The sequence below is a fragment of the Azolla caroliniana genome, unplaced genomic scaffold (assembly GCF_043228905.1).
Source record: "Azolla caroliniana isolate FFs.n. ecotype wild unplaced genomic scaffold, voAzoCaro1.0.p SCAF_22, whole genome shotgun sequence".
NCBI classification, from domain to species: domain Eukaryota; kingdom Viridiplantae; phylum Streptophyta; class Polypodiopsida; order Salviniales; family Salviniaceae; genus Azolla; species Azolla caroliniana.
This window is the reverse complement of record NW_028230457.1, coordinates 247,011-269,703: the sequence shown is the minus strand read 5'-3', so window position 1 is coordinate 269,703 and position 22,693 is coordinate 247,011.

The following is a 22,693-nucleotide window of genomic DNA, read 5'->3' as shown; positions in this document are numbered from 1 at the left end:
TTGTAGCCAGCCCAATCAGCGTCTATGTACCCCTCGAGGTGTATTGGCATCGCGGTCTTGTAGAGGATGCCGCAATCCATTGTGCCGCTCACGTACCGTAGAACTCGCTTAGCGCAATCCAAGTGAGTATCACACAGTGTTTGCATGAATTGACTAAGGAGACCGACCGGATAACTGAGATCGGGTCGTGTGATCGTGAGGTAGATTAGACTCCCGATGAGTTGCCGATGTTGGGTCGGCTCACACGCTTTGGTGCCGAAGTTTGCATCGAGTTTGAGATTGTGATTGAGCGGGGTTGCCGCGGATTTGCACTCAGCCCTCCCGAACTTGTATAATAAGTTGAGGATGTAGTGCCATTGAGAGATCATGATTCCAGCCAGAGTCCGAATTACCTCGATGTTGAGGAAGTAGTGGAGCTCCTTCATGTTCGTCATCTCGAACTTCTCGGAAAGGAGGTATTTGACCTTATTGATTTCGACAAGATGCTCACCTCCAATGACTAGGTCATCCACATATAAGATGATGACGATCGGACTGGTGGAATCACTTCGTATGTGGAGGGAGTTGTCCAATTTTGACATACGAAAGCCGATTTGATGAAGATATTGCGTTATCTTCGAATGCCAAGCACGCGGTGCTTGCTTGAGGCTGTAGAGGGGCTTCTTAAGTCGGCATACAACTTTCGGATGAATGCATGATTCGAAGCCGGGAGGTTGTACCATGTACACCTCCTCTTCTAATTCCCCTTGAAGAAAGGCATTCTTGATGTCCATTTGGTGGAGGTGCCACCTTTTCGCCACTGCGAGTGCAATTACGGTCCTTACCATTGTCATCTTTGCCACCGGGGCAAAGGTCTCCTCATAGTGAACTTCGTGCGTTTAGGTGAAGCCTTTTGCTACGAGTCACGCTTTGTAGCGGTTGACGGAACCGTCAACGTTGTACTTCACTTTGTAAATTCATCTGCATCCGATCGCCTTTTTGTGTGGTGAGGTGGGAACGAGATCCCACGTCTCGTTCTTGCATAGTGCGTGCAACTCCTCGTTCATGGCTTCGATCCATCGCGGATCCTTGGCTGCTTCGGAGAATATTTCCGGCTCGCGTATTGCCGCCACCTTCATCATAAAGCCATAGTGATATGCCATGTAGTTGTTGTAGCCGAATCGACTGACCAGATTCTTTTCACGGGTGGAGCGATGGAGCTTTTCATTTGCAAAGATGAGGGCTTTCTTAGCTCCGATTGGTACATCAAAGCCGCCAAACTCACTGTCAAGTGAGTGAGTCGACTCATCGTCGTCGAAGCGATCGTCTTCGTAGTCCGACATTTTCGCCTTGCCTTTGTCCATCTTCGGGCTAGGCCGTGATGTGCTTTGTTCGCTCAAAGGCTCTTGTGGTCCGCTCAGTCAGGTCATGAGCGGACTTTCTTCAAACATGCCTGTAAGGCTATCTTCATCCTCTATCTCTTGTTCGGCGGATTCCGGGTCGAGCGGAATCGGAGTCGAAGTTGTCTCTGGTGCATACCAAGATGCAGACTCGTCAAAAACGACGTCTCGACTTACTCGAGATTTTCGAGTTGAGGGGTTGTAGCAGTTGTACCCCTTTTGCTCCAGTGAGTATCTATGAGGATACATTTCTCGAACTTCGGGTCAAGCTTCTGACGCTTCTTGTCCGGGATGTGCACGTACACTATCGCGCTGAATATGCAGATGTGCGATAAGTCCGGCTTCTTTCCGAAGTATTTTTTGTGCAGAGTTACCTCGTGCACGCCAGATGTTGTGCACCAGTTCATTAGGTAGACAACCGTATTTGCGGCTTCAACCGAATATGACTTGGGCATATGCTTCTCGTTCATCATGGCCCGCACTACTTCGAGGATGTGCCGATTTTTGCGCTCGGCTACTCCATTTTGTTGCGGAGTGTGTCAGCAAGTGAATTCTCGCCGAATTCCTTCCTTTCGGAGATACTCCGTGAAATAGTTCGAGAAGTACTCCTTGCCACCATCCGATCGGAGACATTGTACATGTCGGCCCGTGGCTTTCTCGACTTCATTCTTGAATTTTTGGAAGTGTCCAAACACTTCGCTCTTTTGCCGCATCGGATAGATCCAAGTGTGCCTAAAAAAGTCGTTGATGAAGAGCACGTAATATCGGCATCCGCCGAATGTAGCCGTCTGCGCCAGTCCCCATACGTCAGAATGGACTACGTCGAGTAGACCTTTGCTCACGTTCTGCTCTTTCGGGAATGGGTGTTGGTGTTGCTTGCCAAATTGGCACGCTTTGCATACACCTTCAATCTCCTTCTCTTTGGATGTCGGGAGTCCGATGACAACTGCTTTCGATTTCATTGCTTTGAGTTTGTTGAGATTGATGTGGCCGATTCACTTGAGCCACAACTCTATGTCGGAGTCGGCTTTCATGCCCTTTGCGAACATAGACGATTTCATCTCGTGTGAGTCGAGAATGAACATTCGGCCCTCTCTTCGTCTGCGTGCGATGAGTCGGCCCTCTTTTTCGATGAAGCAACCGCCTTGATTAAATCAAACTTGCATCCCTTGCTCTACAATTTGGCCGACGGAGACCAAATTCTTCGTAATGGTCGGTACATGCAAGACATTTTTAATGTAATTTTGCTCACCTTCTTTTCCGAACAGAACATTGCTGATGTGCCGAATCGGGTGCGTAGTGTCATCTCCGGTTTCAACATAACCGGGTCGCTCCAGCTCTCGAAGTTCGAGAAACCATTCGTTATGAGATGTCATATGGTTTGAGGATCTGGAGTGAACAAACCATACGTCCTCCGGATTGAGGGCACTAGTTGAGGTAGAGGCCGCCATAGAGTTTGCTCTATGTTTCATCATGAACATTCCGCCACGATCCTCGTAGTCGGAGTTGTAACCGTACACTCCGCTATACTCTTCGTAGTCGGAATTGTGTGCGTAATTCGTGAGTTGTCGGCTTGTGGAAGCCGATTCACGCATCTTCTTTCGGCACTCTACTTCGTGGTGGCCGAGCTTTCCTCAATATCCGCATTTGGTTGCGTTTTGATGGCTCGGGCCGGAGTGGAAGCTCCCCCTTCTTGCAAAGGTTCCTCGTTGGCTTCCTTTTGCGGCTGAAATTGGGAGTTGTTATTGTAGGTCAGACCTCATCCTCCTTGTCCTTGGCCGAATCGGCCTCTCGACCGTCCGCGTCCTCTTCCTCCGTTCGAGTGCGTGTAGAGCATGTGGCCTTCCGACTCATTGCTCCTTGTACGCACGTGGTTTTCTTCGACCAATAGCATTGATTGGAGCTCGAAGGAGGGAGATTTCTCCCGTGCTAGAATGGCAGTTCACATCGCGCTGAACCGTGGTGCGAGGCCGCTGAGGCATATTTGAACCATCTCATCATCATCGATATTTACGCTTATTGAGCCAAGCAAATCGCAAAGCTCCTTGATCTTCGCGGTGTATGTCATGATGGACATGTCCCTTTTTTGAATGTTGTTCAACTCTTGGCGGAGTTGAAGCCTTCTTGCGGTTGTGTTCGCCGCGAAAATCTTTCGTAGATTTTCCCATGCCTCCTTCGGCGTCTTGGCTTCGCGAATGTAGCCGAGCATGTGATCGTGAACACATATCACCAAGCAATACATCACGCGGCTTGCGGATTGCTCCCATGTCGCGTATCCGGGAGCCGCTTCGGCGGGTCAGTCTTCATGTGCTCCTTTGATGTAGCTCCAATAGCCTTGTCCGACAACATATTGGTGCATCTTGTACGCCCAAGATGCGAAGTTGTTTCAATCCAAGTTCTCGGTAGGGAGAGCGCTCCCCATTTGAGTATTCATTATGTCGATTCTTCTTCTTCTTCTTCTTCTTCTTCTTCTTCTCTTTTCGAATGCGAGCTATGTAGAGAAGCTACGATAGCGATGAGTCGGTTCTTGGTCGTCGGCGTGGAGCACAACACACGATCACAATGAGGCGAATGGGCTAGATCGGGCTACCAAATCGCTCTGATACCATGTAAAGAATCGGATATGATTCTTGTGAAGCGGAAGAGATGTGAGTTATGTGTGTGTATGAGAGAGAGAGTGTGTGTGTGAGAGACAAGGAGTAATACACAAAGAATACGCAAGGTTAAAGTATATTAACAAAGGAGAAAGACTCAACACGATACAAGGTGGGAGGAGGGTGCTTTATATAGTCACCCTCTCTCTTCATTAACTACAAGACTCATGGAGCATGGGGAATGTGAAAGCTCATAAGTTATGTGTCATAGAAGGGTTTAGGGTTTACAAAGAATACAAAATGCTAGAATACAAAGAGGTGACATAATGGTGACTCTTGACTGTTGGAGTGTCTATTCACTCTCAAGGGGAGTTCACACACTAGACCAAGTTGAGCTTGATTCTCAACATTACGTTTAGGAGGTAACCCATCTGGTAGTTCACTCAGAAAACCATCACGAAAATCATTTAAGATTTCATCAAGTTGTTGTTGTTCAAAATATGTTAATTGAACTGAGACATTATTGATATTGTAAACGTGAATGTCCATATTAAGGACACAATAAAATAGAGTAGAACAAGACAACTCGGATATTGATGGAGAGGAAACAATCGAGAGGGATTGTTTTTTTACACATTGATTAAAATGAGTACAATCGTTCAGTACAAATGTTGTTGAATGATGAAGCCAATCAATAGATAAAGAAGAGTTTTTATTATAGAACTAGGGATAACCCAGTATTACATCAGTGGTACAAAGATTCATTACATGGAAGTCTACTTCCTCTATATAAGTATCAATAGAAATTCCTAATGAATGAATCGCCCCGTTGATGTATTGTACTCTTCCTCAGCCAAGTGTACTGTATAGGTGTGATCACTTACGATGGGTTGGATTCCCCATATCTGAACCAAACGATCATTCACAAAGTTGTGTGAGCTTCCCGAATCAAACAAAAATTGTACATGAGATCCATTGATATACCCCTTTGCACGTAGTAAATCATTGGGACCCAATACATTGTGAGGGAAAGAACACTGACAATTAGTTAAATGATGTGTATAGACTTGAAGGACATTAGGAATCTGACCTTTATGGTGTGCAGCTTTAGCTTTGTTGTCGTGCTCTTTCCGTTGGAGCTTTCGACATTGCTCTTTTGTATGGCCCTTCTTTTTGCAGAATACGCAAAAAGGATGTTGTCACTTACAATCCCGATCCATGAATTCGTTGGGTGTCTTGCGTTTCCCAGTGAATTATGACTGCTTAGTCTCGGGCACTTCGTTGGCTTTGTTGTGGTCCTTCTTCGAAGTGCGTTGATAGTGAAGAACTATTTCAATAGCCTCTTCGAAGGATTTTGGATCCTTATCGTGCACTATCCAGTGATAGTCCGAATTGGGGATGCCATTGACAAAACAAGCTAGTAACCAATTGTCCCCTTCTAGAGCCCATTTTTGGATTTGGGTTCTAGCATGGTGGACATAGTCTTCTAGCGAAGAAAATTTCATATTAGAGAGGTTCATTAAAGCTTCAGCTTCCTCGGTTCAAGAGGGAGGTTGCAGAAATTGGCCCTTAAAAACTGTGACAAAATCTGTCCAAGTATCAGGAAATATCCCCAAAGTTCAGAGCCCACGCCACCACGTGGCGGCCTTACCCCCTAGTTCTCGGCCGACATATGCAATCTTCGTACTATCTAGCGTGGGATAGAGCTCAAAATAAGACTCCCATCGGCCTAGCCACGTGTAGATTGCTTCTTTGGTTCTTAACTTTTTTTCTCCCGTAAATGGCTTAACGACAAATGATGGTTCACCTGGTCACTCATCATGTCTATTAGTCTTACGTTGTAAACTAATGACACGTGCCTCGAGAGCACTTTGAGATTGCCGAAGTTTGGTTATCTGTTGAGTGGTGAAACTAAGGTATTGGCTTTTTTGTGAAAAATACATCTCAATGGACATTTGTCCAGGAGGATTTCCTTGAGTTCCTTCCACTTGGGCGGATGACATCGGGTCGTTATTTTGAGCCATTGAATGATTATTTCTGGCAAAGAAATAGGATAAGGTCAGACAAATAGTTATAACATCATGTCGTGGTGTAAACATATCATGGGCAAACATTAATCGATATCATGATCTCACATCAATACCCCTCTAGACGTATGAGATGAGGTTCAAGATCAGGTTACTATGGTAACACAAAGGTGTTTTAAAAACCATGGGGGTGACAAATTAATGTCTTTCCCTGATCTCTATATCGATTTTTTCATGGCAGCTCCCCGAGGCTCAACCATGTATGTTCGCGTCATGAATAGTTTATACACGAAAAAAATGTTAACAATAAACTATGTTTCGGTGCCCGCATATGTGGTTTATATTTGAACTGGAGACCTCGAGAACAAATGCATTAAACACTTGAGCTAACGAATTAGGTTGCTCTTTTTAAATGTTTAATGTTTCATGCGTATAAGAGATATGCAAGGCATTTGCCCATATATGTTTTTTTAAAAGAAACATATATGTCAAGGGTCCTTATTTCCCCCTCGTTTACCACAAACTTTGTTGGTACGTTACCTAACCTCAAGTCTCATAATTACGATGGCATACGCCAAAGTGCAACCGAATGGTCAAGCCAAATGAGCCCTCTTTTCATAGGCCCACATGGCCCATCACATGGTTACGTCATTACGAATGCCTTTTGTAAGAATGATCTCATGGTGGCATCATATCCATGTAATGAGGGAGGGATGTTGGATATGTGTGCAATAGGAGCGATCTCACATGAAGTGGGTTATGCCCTATGTACTCAACACCATTGTGGCTATGATTGTTTCATTATGTAACGAAATATCGAAGTGACCAACGGGGATGTCAACAAAAAATTGTTGAAAAAGAGATGGTGAAAACATCATTCTCACAAAAATGTGAGGATGGCCACCAAGATCCTTTTCCCGACAAGGACACCATTCAATAGAAATCACGTAATATCAAATATACATGTATATTTACTTATCACATATATACGATCAAATACGTATACACGTGATCACATATGCGTACATTAAACAAATTGTTACATCAAATAGCCAAAAATTATGTAATTGAGATACGCAATCGAGGCATATGCCCTCTACGCACATGAAACATCCAAAAATAAGGGTTCATCGTGATACGCAATTGAGGTATTGACCTCTTACGCATACGAGACCAAACGCATATCATTTACAACGAAATCAAGATATTGACCTCATACGCATACGTGACATATGTATGTGAGCGTAGTACTCAATTGAGGTATTAACTTCGTGCGCATACGACATTAATCACATATTCAATATATGTCAAATGAGGTATTGACCTTATACACATATGTAAACGTTTTATACAACCACTTAATTACCACTACAACATCATTGAATTTATATAATTTTTTTTACATATTAACCATACACATGATTAAATTGGGAGAAGAAAGAATAGAAAAAAACAAGAAAGATTACCAAAGTTCCTTTGTTGATTGCTGTTTGGAACAAGGTCGACCGCACATCAATCGATCACCATCAATCAAGAACACCAAATACAACAAAAGAAACATTAGAACATGAGCTCGGATACCAACTATTAGAGATATGTACTAATGTAAGCAAAGGATAAGGATAAACGATAGATCTAGATAGAAAGGAGAGAGAGAGAGAGAAAGAAGGGTGTCGATCCACCCGACCACCCCCGAGCGAAGGGATTGAGACGGACTCGAGCCATACCACCATTGTGGCGTCGAGTCGTACCTAGTGCTGGCGCGCTCGCTACAAGAGTTGACCCACCACAAGAACAGAGTCTCGACGTAGTCAAAAGATGATGAAATGAGGTTAGCTAGGCCTCTTATTTATAGCGATACCCAAGGCCCCCAGGCAAGTTCACACTTGGCCTAATGGGTTGTCTCAATCCCGAGGATTAAAAGTAATCCTCCCTTTCTTTACACTCTCGTTTAACCCTCACACTTATCTACATGTATAGAATACTACGGTAAATTCTCACCACGGGATATTATATGGTCATGCCCGTAACAGTTATAGTTGGATAAATGCAAGACATTCTTGATGTAGGCCTGATTGTCGTCTTCGCCGAAAGGGACATTTCCGACATGCTGAATGGGGTGGATTGTGTCATCCCATGTTTCTACATAGCCAGGTGATTCGGGTTTTCGCAATTCTCAAAACCAATCCTCATGAGACGTCGTGTTATTGGATACACACAAATCGACAAAACATACATTTTCTGAGTTGGAGATGCTTGTTGGGCATGATGTTGTCATTGAATTCGCTCTATGCCGCATCATGAACATTCCGCCACGATCGTCGTAGTTAGAGTTTGAGGCATAGTTGGTGAGTTGTCGGCTTGTGGAGGCCGACTCACTCTTCTTCTTGCGACACTTTGCCTCGTAGTGGCCGAATTTGCCATGATAGTATCCGGACTAGACATAATTGTTTGTCAACTGGGTCCAGCCTGATTGCTTCCCCTCCTTTAGGATGCTCCACCTTGTGTGTTTGAAACATCTTGCCAATAGTAGAAGTTTTGTTTGCAAGGTTGTTCTTCGTTGTGTCGGCCCTGACGGAATCAACTTGTTCTTCCATGATTTTTTTCTCTTCCTCCATCTGAATTTGAATAGAGCATGTGTCCTTTTTCCACATTGCTCCACGTTTGGACGTGATTTTCTTTTACCAGTAGCATCGATTGGAGATCAAATAAAGAGGGAGAGTTCTCCCTAGAGAGGATGACCGACCTTATTACGCCGAACCGAGGTACTAAGCCTCTAAGGCATATCTGAACCATTTCATCGTCGTCAATGTTAACATTGGTCGATTCGAGGGAGTCACATAGCTCCTTGATTTTCAAGGTGTAGTTGCCGATTGACATATCCCTCTGCTGTATGGTGTTCAACTCTTGATGGAGTTGAAGCGTTTTTGTAGTCATGTTGGCCGTGAATATCTTTTGGAGATTCCCCCACTCCTTCGGAGTTTTGGCCTCTCGGATGTAGCCGAGCATGTTATCATGGATGCATGATGCAAGGCATTACAACGCACGGCTTGCCGCCTGTTCCCATGATGGGTAGTCAATGTGTATTGGGTTGGGTTGATTTTCTTGTCCTCCCTCGATGTAACCCCAATACATTGGCCGACAAGGTATTGGTGCACCATGTACTCCCAAGATGAAAAGTTATTTCGGTTGAGTTTCTCAGTGGGAAGAATGCTTCCCATTTGAGTATTCATATTGATCGATTTGTATGGAGGGAGTTTTCTTCTTCTTCTTCCCTCGATGTAACCCCAATACATTGGCTGACAAGGTATTGGTGCACCATGTACTCCCAAGATGAAAAGTTATTTCGGTTGAGTTTCTCAGTGGGAAGAATGCTTCCCATTTGAGTATTCATATTGATCGATATAACCCCAATACATTGGCCGACAAGGTATTGGTGCACCATGTACTCCCAAGATGAAAAGTTATTTCGGTTGAGTTTCTCAGTGGGAAGAATGCTTCCCATTTGAGTATTCATATTGATCGATTTGTATGGAGGGAGTTTTCTTCTTCTTCTTCTCTTGATACGAGTTGTGCAGGTTGCCGCTACAGCGATCATCCGGTTCTTCGTGAATGTAGGCTTAGACACAAGACATACGGATAGGCTTTGGATTAGGCTACCAAGTGCTATGATACCATGTAAAGAATCCAGAGTGATTTTGTGCAACGGAAGGTGTGTGTATATGTGTGTGCGTAGTCGATAGAGAGAGAGAGAGAGAGAGAGAGAGAGAGAGAGAGAGAGAAACAGAGTTATATAGAAAAACAAGAAAAACTGTATTAACAAGAATAAGACAACAAATTGTTACAAGGAGGAGGAGAAAGGTGCTTATGTAGTCACCTTCTCTCTATATTCTCTTTCTACAACGGTCACCACTTACTAAAGAGAGGCAGAGACTTAACTACACTAACTATGTGTCATAGAACTTTAAGGTTCTATGGCACACTAGTTACTATATTAGGAGGTGGGGTGTTCACACACTTGAATATGCTAAGGTGTGGTCCCACACTAGGGAGGTCGAGTTTGATTCTCAACACGCCCCTTCAAACACAACTTTCGGTCGCCGAAAGGTTCGTTCGGACTGGTCTTCGGCTTTTGGATGGCCATCTCACTCCTGTATTCGGTCTAGTCTATTTGACATCGAACTTCATCTGATTCAGCTCCCTAACTCATCCTATCTAGAAGGACTAGTTGTCCCAAACAACTCCCCTTTCACTCATGGATGGGGTAATTCAGCAGACCTACTCTCTATCAGTATGAATTCAATTTGTCTATTGACAACACCGCATGTTTGATCCATTGTCGTCTGTATGGATATTTACCATTGTGCAATCCCTTTCTTCTACCCTCTCTCTAAGCCAATGATATCTCCACTGGATGTGCTTAGTTCTTGAGTGGTAGGCAGGATTCTTAGCAAGGTGGATGGCGGACTTTGATTGTCATAGTGTAATTGGAAGTGTTCCTGATACATTCCCCACTAACTGGTAAAATCCCTCATGCAAATGATTTCCTTGCCAGCTTCAACAACAGCCATATACTCCACTTTTGTGGTTGATAGAGCCACAACCTTCTGCAACCTCGACTACCATGAGACGGCTCCCCCTGCAAACATCACCATGTATCTGGATGTGGACCAACTGGTATTTGCATTAGCCGACATGTCGAAATCCGTGAACCCTTCCAACATGGGGTTACCTATGCTTGAGGTCCATCTCAGGTACCGAAGTATCCACCTGATCTTCTCCCAATGGTCCTTGTTGAGATTGCTCATGAACCGGCTGACCACTCCGACAACGTACGCTATGTCCGACCTGGCACACACCATTGCATACATCAGGCTTCCGACAGCTGAGACATACAACATCTTGTTCATCTTAGCTTTCTCAGCTTTTGTCTTTGGACATTGGTTTCCGGATAACTTGTAGTTTATTAGTCTGGAGCATCTTTGTCGCATATTTTTCTTGTGACAACCACAACTTCTTTGTCCTATCTTAGACAATGTGCATTCCCAGAATCTGCTTTGCCGAACCCATATCCTTCATTACAAACAACTTGCTCAAAGCCTTTTTCAAACTTGCAATCTTCTTCAAACCCTGTCCGACAATCAACATGTCGTCAACATACAACAAGAGGATGAGAAAGTCTCCTCCATTATATTTCTTCATAAAGACACAATGATCAGCATGTGTCTTGCTGAAGTCGTGATCTACCATGAAGGATTCGAATTTCCAGTACCATTGCCGAGGTGCTTGCTTCAACCCATACAAGTTTTTCCTTACCCATCATACTAGGTTTTCTTTTCCGTCCGACTGATGCATGTAGATTTCTTCCTCCAAATCTCCATGCAAAAAAGTTGTTTTGACATCCAACTGTTTGACTTATAAGTCCATGCTAGCTGCAATGCTCAACACCATTGTCGTGAAAATCCGCTAGTATGTGCGGATCGTGAGGCGGAACTACTAGGGTTTTAGACCAAAAGGATTTGGGCTAAATGATTTATGCACTTTTAAATTTTAATACGAGATATTTCCCTCCAACAAGAGTAAGATAGTATTCATGAGAGGTTAATTAATACTTAATTATAGTTATGCACAAGAAAATATTTGAGTAAGAGATTATGAGGGATTGAATAATACTTAATTATGCTTATGAGTAAGAACACTAAGACGTAGAGAGTATGAATAACACTTAATTATACTTATACATAAACAAAGTTAAAGAAAGAGAGCATGAGAGGGGAAACATGGAAAGTTTTTTATTACTAAATCATCAATATAATGGACCTATTTTGTTACATGATTTTTTTTCTATATATCCCTTCTTCCTAAGAATAACCTCTTTTCTATAGGTTTTTTATTCCTTGCTTTTTTTTCCCCAAAATAAAAAACTTTGTCTATATGAATTGAGTTTTCTTTTCATCACTATTTCTCTTTTGTAATCTTACTTTTCACTTACAAGATATTTTTGTAAATCTCTTCATGTTAGCTTTCTTATGAATCTTTTCTTTTCTAATTTGGACATCGAACGAGGAAATTATGAGCTTGTTTCTCTACCTTGCTCCTCATATCCACGCTTAACTTTTTTTTCCATCTATTTTTTTTCTACTTTTGAAAAAACGCTTCTAACTTTTTATCATTTCATCATTTATTACAAAAGTTGACTTCACAATATTATTTTATTTGAACTACTACTTTATTATCTTTTGATAGATCGTGTCATTTTCACTACCGGGGCAAATATTTCGTCGAAATCCACATCCTTTTTCTATTGGAAACCCTTCACCACAATGTGGGCTTTGTACTTGGGTGGATTGCCACCTTTTCCCGACTTCAATTTGGAATGCCTTCTTACCTTCTCGAAAATTGATCAATTCATACGTGTAGTTCTCATGCAAGGGATCCATCTCATCTTGCATGGCATGCAACTAGTCTTTGTCTTGGGCATCTCTTTTAGCTTCCTTGAAGATTTCCGGCTCCCCTTCATGGAATAAAAATCTAGGGCTTCTGTTCCTGAAGGGGTATCTCTTGCCTTGGTTCTCATTTGTCAACTCTTCGTCCAAATCCGATTAGGATCCCCATATGGATCTAGTTTCCGGATGCCTTTTGGTCAATCCGGCCCCCGATCCGGTCTCTTGTCTGGATCCATGCGATCCGGCTCCAGATCCGATCTCTTGTCCGCGTCCAACCAGATGCATTCCGACTAATCTGAATCCTTGTCCTCATCTAGTCGGCTCTCTTCCGGATGGTCTGAATCTGGCATGTTGGGAAGCTATACTTGCCTTTTCCAACTCCTTGTCTTTTATAGTCTTCTCTTCCATGAAGATTATGTCCTGACTCCTGATGACCTTCTTGTTTATCAGGTCGCACAACATATAGTCGAATGCATCTTCTCTATACCCCAAGAAAATGTTGATCGGCCATCTTTCCTTTTTGTAGAAGTCCATGGAAATCAAGTTAATCTCTAATCCATGGTCTATCAAAGCTACCACTCGCTCTTTGACATTCTTAATTCACAACACGGTTTCCGTTGTTGCTCTTGCCCAATGATGCCTCGCATAGTGGCTATCCAAGTAGTCTTCTTCTACACCGAACCCATCCATTATTAACATATTCACCCTTATGGATTCATTCCTTCCATCTTCGTTGAGAGGTGCTTTCTCTTCATCAATTCTGCGATAACATTATGTCCAATTCTCATTTGGGTATATGGAGGATTTCTAGTAGAGTGAATTCCATGAGACTATCAAGGATCCTCTCCTCCATCCCCAACTTGAGGTCCATCGTTTTCTCTATCTTAGAGTAGAGCTTGAAGGTTGGTCCACCTTTCTCTTTTCCCCTCTCACTTTTTGTTTATTTTGGGAGCGGATCTTCCCTTCTCCTGGTGTCTTGAGTGTTGTATTTCTTCAAGGGTGCCACTCCCTCGTCCTTCCTTAAATTCTTCTCTATAACAAGAACCTCGTAGTTCTGGCAGGCAAATTTGATCAAACCCATCTTCTCCTCCATCATATCTTTCCACCCCCTTGCTTCATTGACCCTCTTCTCAACCTTCTCCACTTCATCCTTTCAAAGCTTCCCCTTTGTATGACCAAAACATGGCCTCTTTTTTGTGAGTAGGGGATGGTTAGATATTTCTCCTCTTGGCTTCCTTTGTGAGTCTCTTCATTCCTCCTCAGCCAAAGTTCGTCTCCAATGGTCATCTAATTTCTAATGAGTGGATCCTATTCCCTACAAAATAAACAATATGTTGGAACATGGCTCCTTCAAACTCTCTCTAATCCCTCCGTTGGTGGTTCAGGTCATGTTTGCATACACCTTTTTACAAATGTAGGCCCCAGACTTGAGAAGAAGTTGTATTATCCATCATCACTTGGCTATATTGAGGTCTTGCGCCATTTTCGTTAGTTCATCAATTGTCATGCCTCCAATCGAGCTTTCCACTACGTTCCTCACTTGGGTCAACCCTCCTTTCTTCCATTTTGATGACCTTTGTGTCATAAGATTTCGCTGCTTGACAAGGCTTCATCATCCCATTACCACCAATACACACCCTTTTTATGGCAAACTTATTCGAGGAAAGCCCTTCGTCATTCTCGAGTAGGAGGCCTAACTCCTTCCTATCTTTGGCATCCACCATCATTATGAATAGTAGGACTCTCTGTTATCGAGAGAAACCATTCCTCAAACACTTAAAATGTTGTGGAGATTCTCATCATCTTTCCAGGTGACTTGACCCAATCCATGAAGTTCTTCTTTGTCATTTTCGAAGAGTTACGAAAGTTGAACACTTCCAACAATCCTCTCTCAAACTCCTCACAATCGCAACTTTCCGCTTGCAACTTGAGCACCTCCACGTGGAGGCTCAACGTTATGATCCTTGTGAAACTACTTAATTGCCTCGCCTCTAGTATATCTCTCATAAGCATCTTGGGTTTGTAAGTTTCCACAAAGCGTGAGATTTCCATATGGGCAACTTTATGGCTTTATCTAGTTTGGCCATGTTGTCATTTCTCAGAACATGTGATCCATCGTAGTGGTCATCCTGGTTATCAAGTCTTCTCCCTCCATCATTACCTTCCCTTGCAACCCTTTTCCATCAGGCTCAACAAAGATGCCACGTTGTCGTGAAGTACGAAAGCTTCACGTTAAAAGTCTACAATAAGATAAATACGTAACTAAAATAACATTTGATAATGTTTTATATATAAAGATAATATTAACAACACATATGATAATATTAGATATATATGTAAAGAAAAATAATATATATATATATATATATATATATATAGATAAATATATTATATTCCACGAACAAGAGAGGACTTGAACCAATAACCCCATGACTCTCAAATCTTACCATTTACTCTATACTAGTAATATACATAAAGTAAAGCGTACTTTATATTACATAAACGATTTGCTTCATGATATAAAAATAAAGTTGTATGTTGAGACTCAAACCCACAACCTCATACACCAAAGTCAACATAACTACCATTAGGCTAGGTCCTTTCTCTTTAAAGTTATATTTTCATGTTTATTGTTACTGCATATATTGTTTCATACATAAAAGCTCAAATGAGCGAGATGTTTATCATGCATCACATGTAATGCATGAATGCCAAATGGCGATCATGCATCACATGCATGTCTTGTACCCTCCAATGCATCATATGCATGGGGGCACCTATTTAAAGGGTAAAAGAGAAGATCAAAAGGGAAGAAGTATGAGATATCAATCAAATATATATTAAATAAGAGATACAATAAAATAGAGAAAGAAAGGAAGAAGTTCAACATAAAGGTGGAGCTCTAGCTTGGCGATCGTGGTGGTCAACTCTCAACAAGAGGGAGGCGGTTCGAGCCCTATCTTCATCAAAATATTGAAGTGAAGATTGTTGTGGCCTACTATCAAGAAAAAGAAGAGTGATTATCTTGTGAGACCAAGTTTGAAGGATCAACGACGCTTACAACCACTTTTGTAACTCTTTCATCAAATAACTCTTACAACGACGTTTATTGAAAAGTTGAATCCAGATTGATTATTTCATGCCTTACGAGAAGTCCGAGAGAAGATTGGTATGTTTGATGGCACAAATATTTCGAAGTATGTGAATATTTATTATGATGAAATGGAAATGTTTGGTATAAATGATGTCAATATGATAGCAAACTTTTATAAATTAGTGGACATGGAATTAAGAGATAGAATTCATGAAATACAAGCATTGCATAGTTTGGATTGGAATGCATTCAAAGAAGCACTTGTGTCTGAATATGCTCGTGAGGATTTCTCTCGAGTTACAATGCGTTCATTTCATGAATGGATCTTAAAAGAAGATAAAGGGTTATCTATGGCTGACACAAAAAAAGAGTTTGATAGGATGTATGGACACTTAAAGCCAGAAGAAAGAAATTCTTTGTCTTCGCAAAAGGTTACTTTATTTTTGCAGGCAGTTGACAAGAGATATAGAAAAGATTTGGAATTTATGCTTGAAGTGCCAAATACCGAGGATGGTATAACGACATATTGGAATGAGGTACCAAATGCTTGTAATAAATTTATGAAAAGAATGCAAAGAAATGGTGTAATGCTACAAATACCACATGTGGGAATCACAAATCGGCTTGAGCAAAACATTGAAGTTCAAAGACTTGGTTGAGAACCATCACACGAAATGGTCCATCAACCACGAGAAATGATCGAAACTAAGAGTGAGTCTTTGCTTGATGATTTAGTTCAAAGTATGAAAGATCTAACAATTAAAGTGGCAAAGCTTGAGAATGGTCAGACTTTGAGGTCAAGGGAACCATTTTGACCTCGATGCATGTGGTGTGATAGTCTCGAACATCGATTACGTGATTGTGCGGAATATAAAGGCATGGAAAATCGAGACTTGGTGTATTGGAAAAATGGTAACATTTATTTAACTGAAACTAGAAGTCCACTTACAAAGAACTTTGGTGATGGTGGTGTTAAGGTTAAATTTGAAGAAGCTGAAGCAAAGAAGGCTTCCGCAATGTACTACTCGGCAACGGCAGGAATGTGCCTCGATGACATGCCATCTTGATCATCATTCTAGGAGAAGGTTGTAAGTACCACACAAAAGCAAAAGATGAAGATGGAAGACCTTCGTGTTGCCGGAGATTCTGTAAGGAAAAACACTGGATGGGATGTTCCAGTAGATGCTATGATGGTCTGTGCTCAAATGGCAGAACACCAAGAGCATGAGGTGATAGTGGAAGAAAAAAGGAAAAGGACGGATGATGAGATTGGCTCAACAAAAAAGCATGAGACAAGAGAAAGCAAAAGAAAAGAGATGGATGCAAAGGTCGAAAAAGGTAAATCTGGTCCTTCATTCAAATTAATGTCTGATATTGAAAAAGATACAGATTTAAAGAAAGTTTTAGAAACAAGAATACTAGACAGTCGAGTAGAATTTACACTAAGAGAAGTGTTAGGTATTGCAAAAAAGGAATTTCATGATGAAATAATTGATATTGTGCGAAGAAAGAAGCAAGTAAATGAGCAGGTTAAAGAGACAAATCCGAAGGTGGCATATGAAGTGGTGAGCAACGAGTCAAACAATATCGTTGTTGACTCTCAACATGCATCAACCTCAATGATAAATTCAACAGATGTAAGAAGCCATTACTCTCGCAAATGTTGAGCAAGAGCCACTAATGAGCATCATGTGAAGATTGGAAATGTTCCAAACCCTGTGATACTCAACATGGTTGGCGAGTAAAAGCTGCCACATCAGTCGCGGAGGATTTATTTGGTGCATGCCCAAATGTAAAGGTTACTATTGGTGATATAGAGGTAGATCAATTTCTTTGTGCAGGAAGGATCTACCTATCCAATAATCCTGGGGCAACCGTACATTACAACAGTACGGATGGAGACCAAAGTCCTCGACAATGGTTCTGCCTATGCGAAAATCCGTAGCCAAGATGAACGACGAATTGTACAATTTATGACAGTTCGCCCAAATCATGAGAGGAACAAGCAAGAGCTTCGTAATCATTCAATACCAAAAGACTGTGATGATTTTGATAATCAAGTTTTTGACTAGGACTGTTGTGAGTGAGGGTTGCAATAGTCCCATTATTAAAAGAACCTCATATAGGGCATTACAACATATGAATAAGTCATTTCATGTTTCTGAAAGTGGTGCTATATGTGTGACTAGGATGTATGAATGCAAGAGGAGCTTGAAAAAGAATGCTAATCTGTTTCAGCAGACATTGAAGGATAATGGAGTACTTAAAATGGAAGAGCAGATTGAAAGTGTTATGGAAGAAACTTCTTTTGCAAATACTTTAGAAGAGTTAGAAATGTATTTGAAAGAAGATGATGAGAGTGTTAGAAAGATACATGTAAACTCAATTGATATGTATTATGAGATTGATAGGTATAATTGTAAATATGAAGAAGTAGAAAGTTTATGTAATACAAAATACAAAACAATAGATAAAAAGGTCAAACCTACTGCAGTACCATTACCTATTGGTAGTGAAGAGAAGATGGAGGCAACAGCAACTGAGCCTATGCTTCGACCAATAGAGAAGATCGGACAGCACTTCACTTCGGAGACAATAAATAACTTGAGAATCGAAGGGGGTGAATTTCTCCTGCAATCAGAGATCGCAACTTTCAAAGAGATGATCTTTAGGCATGGGAAAGCGTTCGCATTCAAAGTTGAGGAGATTGGTTGTGTAGATCCGAAGGTGGTGATGCCAATGGTAATATTTACTATCCCTCATATTCCTTGGAATTTTAAACCTATTGCAGTACCGAGAGCTCAATTACCTCAATTGTTGGAGCTGCTGAAGGATAAAGTCAAGATGAAGATTTTAGAGCCTTCAAATGCACCATACTCCAATAGATGGTTCACAGTTCCAAAGAAAGATGGTTCTCTAAGATTCATTCAAGATCTACAACCAGTCAACAAAGTCACAATCCGAAATGTGGGAATCAGACCGATCATTGATGAATTTGCGGAAGCGTTTGCTGGAAGAGCGATTTACTCTGTGGGAGACCTATATTCAGGATACGACCAATTTCAACTAGCAATTGATAGTCGCAATATCACAACAATGAAAACACCAATTGGGTTGGTTCGAATGTGCACTCTACCTCAAGGTGCGACGAATTCAGTTGCTCATATGATGAATGCAATGAACAAAGTTCTACATGAATACATCCCAAAGGTAACTATGTCATTTTTAGATGATATTCCTATTAAGGGATGCTTAGAAAGAGAGAAAGATGAGACTATGGTTGGAAATGGTTGCAGAAAGTTTGTGATGGATCACATTAATGATTGTGAAAGTATTTAAAATAAGCTTGAGCAGGTACATTTGACACTATCAGGAACAAAGTCAAGCTTTGGGCAGAACGAAGTTCTGATAGTTGGTCATATGTGTGGCTAGTATGGGAGGAAGCTGTCACCGATCAAAATTAACGCAATACAAAATATGAAGGAAGTTTGCGACTCGGTAACAGAGGTGAGAAGATTTTTGGGTGCATGTGTGTTTTATCATATTTGGTTACCACACTTTGCACATGTCTCAGATCCTCTCTACCAACTTTTAAGAAAAGGGAAGAAGTTTATTTGGACTGATGAACATACACAAGTTGTTCAACAGCTGAAAGAAGCATTATTGAAAGCACCAGTTCTTCGTCAACCAGACTACAAAGGTGAAAGACCAATTATAGTAACAGTTGATACTAACCCAACCGGGATCGGTTTGGTTATCAACCAAGAAGATGAATACCAACATCGATATGCTATCAGGTTTGGAGCAAAGATATTAAATGATAGACAAAGAAATTATGCACAAGTTAAACGAGAATTGTGGGGTTTGCTTACTACATTAAAAACAGATAGAGATTACTTGTTCGGAGAAAATGTAGCTAAGAATGACTACATGGCATATAATTATGCATTCATGATGAAGGTAGCGATAGTCCGACAACCAGAAACTTTTTCCGAAGTTGTGAAGGACCCGTGATGGGTCGAAGCGATGAATGAGGAGATGCAAGCACTCTCCAAAAATGAGACATGGGATCTCATTCCCTCTTCACCCTACCAGAAGGCAATTCGGTGCCAGTGGATATACAAGGTGAAGTACAATACCGACAACATTGTCAATCGGTATAAGGCCCAACTTGTGGCAAAGGGCTATGAGCAAGCGCACAGGTTCGATTACGAAGAGACCTTTACCCTAGTGGCAAAGATGAGAACCATCTGAACCGTGATTGCGCTTGCAATAGCCAAAGGATGACACCTCCACCAAATAGACCTGAAGAATGCCTTTCTCCAAGGTGAGTTAGAAGAGGTGTACATGGTACAACCACCTGGATTTAAGTCGAGTACGCATCTGACTACTGTTTGTCGACTCAAGAAGCCTGTCTACAAACTCAAGCAAGCATTGAGAGCATGGCATCGAAGATAACCCAATATCTTCACCAAATCGACTTCAAAATGTCCAACTCTATTCATCCATAATGACTCCAGAGGACAATTATTCATCATAATTTATGTGGACGAACTGGTCTTTAGAGGAGAGCACATTAGGGATATCGAACATACCAAGGAGCTACTCTTGGCTTGATTCAAAATGACAGATATAAAGAAGCTACATTACTTTCTAGGGATAGAAGTAATTCGGTCTCCAGCCAACATCGTGATCTCCCAATGACACTATATTCTGAATCTTCTCTTCAAGTTTGGGATGATAGAGTGTAAGCCCATCGCTACCCCTCTCGATCGAAATCTAAGGTTCAATGCAAATTCCGCCATAGATGAGTGTGAGCCAACTTTCTATCGTCAGCTAGTCAAAAGCCTCTTCTATCTCACCATTACTTAGCCTGACCTCAACTATCTAGTCGGCATCCTTAGCTAGTTTATGCAGACACCAAGCAACATCAATTTGTACTGTGCTAAGCGAGTGTTATGCTATGTAATGTTGGCATAAAAGGCCAACTCCTTCCAAGTAGTATCCGTCCGAGTGCGAACTCGTCAATAAGTTAGGTCTTAGTATATAAGACAATACCTAACATTGTATAGAGTGATGAGTGATACAAAGTCGAACTGACTGTGAATTGTATCTCAAAGAGAGAGTGAGAACGAAGTAATAAAGCTTTCCAGTAGATCTTGCACTATGTAAGTTCACGCCTATTCTATTTTTTGTTTGTTATTCAGAACCAACAACAAATCCATACACGTTTCCGCAAATCGCACTCGTTATCAACAACTGGTATCAGAGCAAATCTTTGTTGTTCGGCAGCAATTGACAACAGAAGAAGCTGTGGTTGAAACAAATTGTTTGCCACTCATCGGAATGGTAGCAAGTTGCACGACACCAGATATTGCAATGCTTTGGTGGATTGCATACATCAGAACCATGAACCCAGAATTGCGGCATATAAAGGGAAAAGACAACCCAGTTGCAGATATGTTGTCAAGGGCAAGGTTCATAAATGAAAAGGTGATGCAAACTGAAGATAAGAACTGGGCAACTACAAGCCATCAATTTGCTCATCAAGAATCTATTACGCCTCGTGATGAGTTTAATGTAAGTATAATGTTCAAAGACACAGAGTATGAAGGTCAATGGTTAGAAATAGGAAATTTTCTAAAGACTCAAGAAGCCAACCCATCATGGTCGAAGAAACAATTAAATGAATTTCGAAGACGAGCATTCAAGTTTTTTTTACATGAAGGGCATTTATGGAGGCATCCAAAAAGGCCAACCGAAAATCCTCTTCGAGTCATTTGTAAGGATGACGTTAAGAGAAAATTAATTAATGAATTCCATGTTAGTTTGTGGGCAGGACATAGAGGCATATGGGCGACATTTATGAAGTTGAAAGAAAAGTATTGGTGGCCACATATGTATAAAGATGTAACGAAATTTGTGGAAACATGTGAGGTTTGCCAGAGGTATTCAACTATCCGATATCGAGATGAGCTAAAACCAACATATTCATCATCAATGCATTATAAATGGATGGTCGATCTAGTGACAATGCCACTTGGGGAAGGTCAAATGCGATATTTAGTACTAGCAAGAGAAGACCTTACAAACCAAGTAGAAGGAAGACCACTACGACAAAAAACAACTAGAGCTGTATGTAAATTTTTGTTAGAAGATGTAATATGTCGTCACGGGTGTGTTGGTAAAATAATTGCAGATAGAGGAGAACTCGACTCTGATGAAGCTAGAGAAATTCTTCAGCCGAATAGGGGTCAAATTATCACTTACAGCTGCGTATAATCCAGAAGCCAATGGAAAAGATTGAAAGAGGACATAGCCCAATAGTTAAGGCGATCGTGAAAAGCTGTAAAGGTAAAATAAGAGATTGACCACGCATGCTACCTTATGCACTATGGGCGGATCGAACAACTCATAGTTCAGTAACAGGATACATGCCAACTGAATTGATACTTGGCCAAAAGCCCATCATGTCGATAGAAGAATTAATTATGTCATGGATATCTATTCCATGGAGAGAAGCGGTGAGCAGAGAAGAATTACTTGCTTTGCGAATTCAACAATTAGAGCGTCGACCTGAAGATATAGAAATAGCAGCCCAACAATTGGAGGCTCGACTAAAGAATAAAATTCGTTTTGATAAAACTCATAGAATTCGACCTAAGAAAATAGAAGGAGATTGGGTGCTCGTGTATGATAGCAGTTTAGATAATCAACATAGCACCGTCCGCAAGTTCGCTGAAAGATGGTTTGGGCCTTATATAGTAAGCAAAGTATATGATAACTTTACTTATAAGCTTAGTGAATTGGGTGAGACACTAATCCTAAACGTGGTAGCTAGAAAGAGGATAAAAGTATTTAAGAAAAGGTTTGAGCTTGAACCTCCTCCAATAGATCAACATGAAGATGAAAGATAGTGGCACATGCCGGAGGATGTGCAAGTCTAGAGCGGGTGGATGTCATGAAGTACGAAAGCTTCACATTAAAAGTCTACAATAAGATAAATACGTAACTAAAATAACATTTGATAATGTTTTATATATAAAGATAATATTAACAACACATATGATAATATTAGATATATATGTAAAGAAAAATAATATATATATATATATATATAGATAAATATATTATATTCCACGAACAAGAGAGG